The 5,419-nt window shown below is 40.9% G+C and overlaps 2 protein-coding genes across 5 annotated transcripts in view; one reads left to right on the plus strand and one right to left on the minus strand.

Moving 5' to 3' along the window:
- The window catches only part of NDUFB3 (NADH dehydrogenase (ubiquinone) 1 beta subcomplex, 3, 12kDa), a 22,067-nt gene extending 19,919 nt beyond the window's left edge, over positions 1–2,148 (minus strand). Inside the window, exons 1-2 of one of the 3 annotated variants that reach the window (XM_011949940.1) lie at positions 1,524–1,553; positions 423–466 (exon numbers count right to left, since the gene is read on the minus strand). The gene's annotated coding sequence lies outside the window, so the exon portion shown is untranslated. Of the gene's footprint in view, positions 1–422; positions 467–1,523; positions 1,845–1,885 lie in introns of those variants that run through there. The other 2 variants (XM_011949941.1, XM_011949939.1) reach the window with 2 other exon arrangements.
- The window catches only part of FAM126B (family with sequence similarity 126, member B), an 89,317-nt gene continuing 85,811 nt past the window's right edge, over positions 1,914–5,419 (plus strand). The window contains exons 1-2 of one of the 2 annotated variants that reach the window (XM_011949938.1): positions 2,004–2,129; positions 2,943–3,065. The gene's annotated coding sequence lies outside the window, so the exon portion shown is untranslated. Of the gene's footprint in view, positions 1,974–2,003; positions 2,130–2,942; positions 3,066–5,419 lie in introns of those variants that run through there. The other variant, XM_011949937.1, reaches the window with a different exon arrangement.

Genomic DNA, 5,419 nt, shown 5'->3' on the forward strand with positions numbered 1-5,419 from the left:
AGCCAGGATGGTCTCGAACTCCTGACCTCATGATCCGCCCGTCTCGGCCTCCCAAAGTGCTGGGATTACAGGCTTGAGCCACCGCGCCCGGCCAGAAATATATTTTCAAAAGAATCTTTATAGCCACATTGTTTATTCTATCTCCCAACTGCAAACAACCCAAATGTCCAATAACAACAGAAGCGATTATGGTGTAGTCACACTATATATTATACAACCAAAAACTACATGCAAAAGTATGACTGAATCTTCACAAACATAATAATGAGCAAGGGGTGAGTCAGAAAAAAAAATACACATGCACTCGGATCCCATTTATATAAACTTAAACGCCTAACAATTCATTTTTTAGGAATTCATCATAGACGGAAAAATTAAAGTAAAACAAGTGAGTGCTTAGCACAAGTCAGGATAATGGTTACCTCTTGGTGGAGGAGATGGAATCACAGAAACATACAGGCAGCTTCTAACGCAGTGTTTTTCAACCAATTTTTAATTATTGTCCCTGTAAGGAACCTTTCTAGACATTTTATTCCTAATCACAACCCTCCCACCATGAAAATTTAACACTACATATATACTACATATCTGTTTATATACTGTGGCCCTTTGGAGGGACACAACTCATTGTAGTAACTAAGACCTACTACCCCAGCCCCACCAATTTTCACCCCTGAAATGCAAAATCACCCCTGTTAAGAATGCATGTTCTAAGGTATTGGCAATGCTTTATTTTCTAATCTAAGAGGTGGTTACGGGAGTGTCTGCTTCTGTTAGCTATAATTTTTAAAAATGTATGTTTTATACACCCTTCTGTATGTATACTTGACAATAAAAAATAAAATTAGAAAAATTGACTTAAATTGTGCTGAGGACTGAAAAATGGTGGTTATTTCCGTTTCAGAGCAGCTGAAATAACAGTAAGGAAATTAAATAAAGAAAAAAACATGCAACCAAAAATTTTAAAACCTATCTATCTGTGTCTGAAGTGAATCTAAAAGTCTGATGAAGGTCAACTTCCACTAAAGGAAGCTGGCTCTAAGAAGATGTGTGCTGGTATCCTTTGCCTAAGAAAGAAATAAGAAGATAATGCCACTTCCACTACGTGCAATTTTAGTTTACCGAAGACCATCAAGTATATATCTTAACTTCCTCGTATTTAAAAAACTGTGATTATATGAATATTAGGAAATAAAAAACAAATGAACTGTTTTATTTTTACTGATGCTGTTCTTCTGCCTTTGTTCTATTCAAAGCCAAACAAAGATAATTTTGCGTGTGGCAAAGGCGGGAAAAAGCACTTCTATGTAACAACTACAGTAATGCTCACTGAATCCTCCAACCACCCCTCCCTACCCCAACTTAAACTAAGACTTCATTAGTTCTCGCCTGCTAGTTCTTTGATCTCCCTTCCAGCCTCCCATCCTTCTCCATTTATTTAGTCTCTCCTTTTCTACACTCCCCAGAATAGAATCTAGCTCTTAATCCTAATCAACGGGTCTCCCACCAACTCCCTAATTTACCTGACTGCAATCTGACCTCTCAGGACACTCAACTCTGCAACCGGAACCAACCGGAAGCGGAGGTTGTCACCTCGAGTTTCTCACGGCAGGAAAGCGGAGAAGCCGCTTAACGTTCCGGTACTGGGTTAGAGATTCCTAAATCAGGAAGAGATTACATGAAGGAGGCTGGAAGTCGATTATCTTCCCCGCATATGTGCATCTTCAATCTGACTGAGGTAACAGATACTGTAGAAGAGAGAAGGGCGGGGAAGAGAACATGTTCTTCTTGCTTGGGGACGGAACCCTTAGACACCGCACAGGGGGCAGGGCCGCGGACATACTGCAGCCAATCAGGGAGCCTGTTGTTGAGCGCGTGCTCTCACCCAATGAGAGGGCTAGTTGTTGCGCTGCAGTTGGCAGGCTGCTGCGGGAGGCGGTGGCGGTAGGAAGCCGGAGACAGCAGGGTGACAGGTAGGCGGTGGTGCTGTCTTTGGGGAACGCAAAGTGCTAGGTGAAGAGGGTTTTTCTTCTCCCTCGGCCGCGGAAACTACAGAGGGGAGCTGGCGAGGGTGATCTGGAAAGGCGGTAGCTGGTGTGTTGGTGGTCCCAGAACCTCTCGTAAACCAGGTAGCATCTTGGGAGGGTCCTGAGGACGAGAAGGCGGCAGCCGAGGCTGGTGGAAGCCGAGCCCTGTGGGGCGACGTGGGGGCCCACCTAGGGCGTGGGGGGCTGCGCTGGCGCCAGCAGAGAGGGAGGAGGGAGGCGGGAGCAAGGCGGTGTAGTGAGGGCTGAAGGGATTCCTTGCACAAAGCCCCAGGCGAGAAAAGGACACGGCATTGAAGACAGCTAAGAGAAATCCCAGTGATTGCTTCTTAGGGCTGTTTCCCGGGGGGTGGTGAGGGGGAGCGGAGAAGAAAAATATTTACTGGCGGTCAGATCCTGAAGACTCATTATTGCTGTACATTATGTAATCTTCGGCTGTTATTTACCCAAACAACTAGGTTGACCCTCTTGGGAGAGAAGGTCTTGCAACCTATTAATGTATTAGAACACTTTTTTTCCTTGACTTGAGTGTCTTTTACCTTGGCAGGTTCTGTAGGCGAAGGGTGGTAGCATGGAGGATAGAGTAGTCACGAAGAGCTTATCCCAAATATGGACTTGACTTGACAGATACTAGTTTGCGATGAATGTGGCCAGGTTCATGTTTTGTAGTTTGTGAATTTATTTGAGGGTCAAGGCTGACAACATTTTAAAAAAATCTTCAGGAAAGTGGGGATCCTTAAAAAATTTACAGTGAGAGCTAAGTGTAAGTTGGAAAATGACTAGAAAATTAGTTGGCAGATCCCTTCCTCCCCCCAGGATATTGTGGAAGTTAGCGACTGTGCAAATAAGGTGGTGGTCTGAATTTGGGGAAAAAAGTCAATTTTTTTTTTTTTTGAGACGGAGTTTCGCTCTTGTTGCCCAGGCTGGAGTGCAATGGCGCGATCTCGGCTCACAGCAACCTCCGCCTCCCGGATTCAAGCCATTCTCCTGCCTCAGCCTCCGAAGTAGCTGGGATTACAGGCATGCGCCACCACGCCCGGCTAATTTTGTGTTTTTAGTAGAGACTGGGGTTTCTCCATGTTGGTCAGGCTGGTCTCGAATTCCGGACCTTAGGTGATCCGCCTGCCTCGGCCTCCCAAAGTGCTAGGATTACAGGCGTGAGCCACTGCGCTTGGCCGAAAAAAGTCAACTTTTAAGTAGTTTGTTCTGTAAGCAAGTCTGATAAGCTAGTTGTGAATTACTAGGTTTAAAAAGTGGACTCTGAACCTCTCGGGCAGAGGCAAAATATATTTATAGATATAATTAACTGAATTATCTTATTTTTAAAAAGTTTTATAATTCATTGTTTCCACAATAAAATGTAGAATTAAAATAGGAATTCTATTCAGTATATGTTATGGAAAGGCAAATGACATAAAAACTTGATTTTATAGCTCATTGAAAAACAATTTTCAAAGAAGCATTGGAAAATAATTTTAAAGGAAGCATTATAAATTTCTAAAATGTAAGGTGTTTGAAATGTTGTCTTTAGCTTAGGAGATAAGGTCTAATGTAGTATCAGCAACTCTATAATTTTCCTAAATTTATTTCAGTACTGCATGTCAGAAAAACTTTGTGATTTTTTTCTATTAATGATCATTTATATTCCTATATATGAACCTAAGTCAAAATTTCGTTTTTTCCTCAAAATTTTCATTGGGAAAGAGGTGCATCATTAAAGTTTGTTTGTTCCCAGATGTTCTCAGTACTGAAATATTTGAGAATGCTTTAGATAAAAATTTTAATTGACGTTTGGTGTTTTGTTCTTTGCCTTTTCTCTTTTTCCAAGAATAATGCAATCTCAGTCACAAAGAAAATTTCTGGTTCTATTTTAGGTGCAATTCTGTAGTGTTTTGAGTACCAGTTAAATCTTTGCTTTTATGCGTGTATATGTGTGTGTGTGTGTGTGTGTGTGTGTGTTTCTTCTTATGTAACCAGCCTACTAGAGCTGTCTTAGAGAACTAATGGCTGATTTTGAATGGCCAGTAGGTGTCATTGTAGAATGCAGTAAGTTGAGCATCGAGTAGGAAATTATCAAGTAGTTAAAGAAACACTAGTCCAAATTAGCATATAGTGTGGTTAGATGATTATTTATACGTTATAGAAGTTCTCTCTTATGAAACATTTCAGTATTGGAGCTGTTTATAAGGAATTTGAAACAATGATTGTAAAGGAGTTTGTTTGCCATAAAATAGACCTTGAAAGTGTGTTTTTTAGCCCAGCCCTTAAACTATCTTGACATGCGATTCAGATTTAAGTTTGATTATTTGTAATACACAGTTTTGGCATCGTGTAATAGTTTATTAAGTTCTAGAATGATTGAGATTTTCAGCTTGACTGAATCTTATAGAAAAACCAATGCTACATAATAAAAAACTGATAAAATATGGGCAGAAGTTTCAAAACTAGTTATCACAATAGTACTTTGTATTGTTCTTTTTATTCCCCCTTAGAGATCCTTGTTCCGAGTTACTGTTCTTTTAAAGCCAGAACAGAAGATTTTTTTGTCTGTCATTGTCTGTGGCTTCTTATTTTTTTTTGATTTCCAGGGTTGCTTCTTTTTACATTTTTATCTGCTTAGACTATGTGCTTTTCTCGGGATGTTGAGCTGAACATTTATTACTGACTAAAATGTAGTGGATTCTGGAGGGAGCCAGCACAGAAAGCTCTGAAAGTAGCTTACATCTGTTCTGAGTACAGCTCCTTACTTTTCTAGCCTTCTGTTGAGCCCTTGTCACTTGGTAGCTCTGCTCCTCAAGCCTGTGATTGATACAGTGTTTTAAAAAAGTTTGGAACTAATTTAAGAATTCTTCATGGAGTTGGAAATAGATACCTCAAAACAATTTAGGAGTTTTTAGAAAGGCATACACATATCACTTATATCATCTCCACTTCCCTTCAGAATCTTACAGATGAGAGGAGTGTGAAGGGGCTAGATGTATTTTGGAAACAAATTCCCTTGATTATTTGGTTCACCACTGGTTTCCACTTCAGAGTGGAAGTGCCTTGATCTAATTCAAAGGCTCTGGCACTTGTGGTATGAAGCAGTAACAGTAGTTTCAGCTTTAGAGAAAGGGCTGCCAAGTCTACTAATTTACTAGTATTTTTATAGCTCAATAAATTGTCATTTCATGTCATAGCCAGGATAGCTTTTTTTATTTTTCTTTCTTTCTTTCTTTTTTTGAGACAGAGTTTCACTCTTGTTGCCCGGGCTGGAGTGCAGTGGCACGATCTTGGCTTACAGCAACCTCCGCCTCCCAGGTTCAAGCCATTCTCCTGCCTCAGCCTCCGAAGTAGCTGGGATTACAGGCATGTGCCACCACGCCCGGCTAATT

This window comes from Colobus angolensis, unplaced genomic scaffold, assembly GCF_000951035.1.
Source record: "Colobus angolensis palliatus isolate OR3802 unplaced genomic scaffold, Cang.pa_1.0 Scaffold30, whole genome shotgun sequence".
Lineage (NCBI taxonomy): Eukaryota > Metazoa > Chordata > Mammalia > Primates > Cercopithecidae > Colobus > Colobus angolensis.